The sequence below is a fragment of the Triticum aestivum genome, chromosome 1B (assembly GCF_018294505.1).
Source record: "Triticum aestivum cultivar Chinese Spring chromosome 1B, IWGSC CS RefSeq v2.1, whole genome shotgun sequence".
NCBI lineage: Eukaryota > Viridiplantae > Streptophyta > Magnoliopsida > Poales > Poaceae > Triticum > Triticum aestivum.
In genome coordinates, this window is record NC_057795.1 from 134,399,947 (window position 1) to 134,400,771 (window position 825).

Sequence of the window (825 nt, forward strand, 5' to 3'; positions counted from 1 at the left end):
ACTTATCTGATTATCTCCATTTTCTTGCATGACACGTGTTGGGAAAAGGATGAACAAAGCTCATGTAAAAGAAAAGAGTTGAAGAGCATAGATTCCCAACGACCAAGGACGAGCAAGGAACCTTGCGCGTTTTCCCCTGTTTTTTGCCGCCTGCCCACCTATAAACAACTAAAAGAACATGAACTTTTCGCTAACCACTAGAAACGGTACATCGGGATGCTAAGTTGAAGATGTTTTATACTCCCTCCATTCCCAAATGTAAGTCTTTTTAGATATTTCAATAAGGGACTACATACGAAACAAAATGAGTGAATCTACACTCTAAAATATGCCTGCATACATCCGTATGTTGTAGTCTATTTGAAATGGCTAGAAGGACTTATATTTAGGAACGGAGGGATTAGTTTATATTGAATTATTGATAACCCAGCAACAAGCCACGCATGTACTCAAGCCAACGCACTAACTCCATCCGATCCAACTCATGCACATACGCGCACAACATGGAGCACACAATGCACGTACACAAGACGTGCATGCACACACGCTCGGCCGCAGAATGCACGTGAATAACACATGCATGCGCACACACTCGACTGCATGGAGGCGTGCGCCATCCGTGACAACGTCCGTTTCATCGTGCTAAGGCGAAGCTCGCACGCAATGGCGCATACGCATCTCTTGCAGCACCTCTTTGTCGTCGTTGCTCAACTACTAGTCGGAGACGAAGACGACCGCAGCCTCAGCCTTAGATCTAGCACTGATGGAAAAACACGCATGCTGCACGCACACGAGCACATACGGAGTGCCCACGACGTGGTGGTG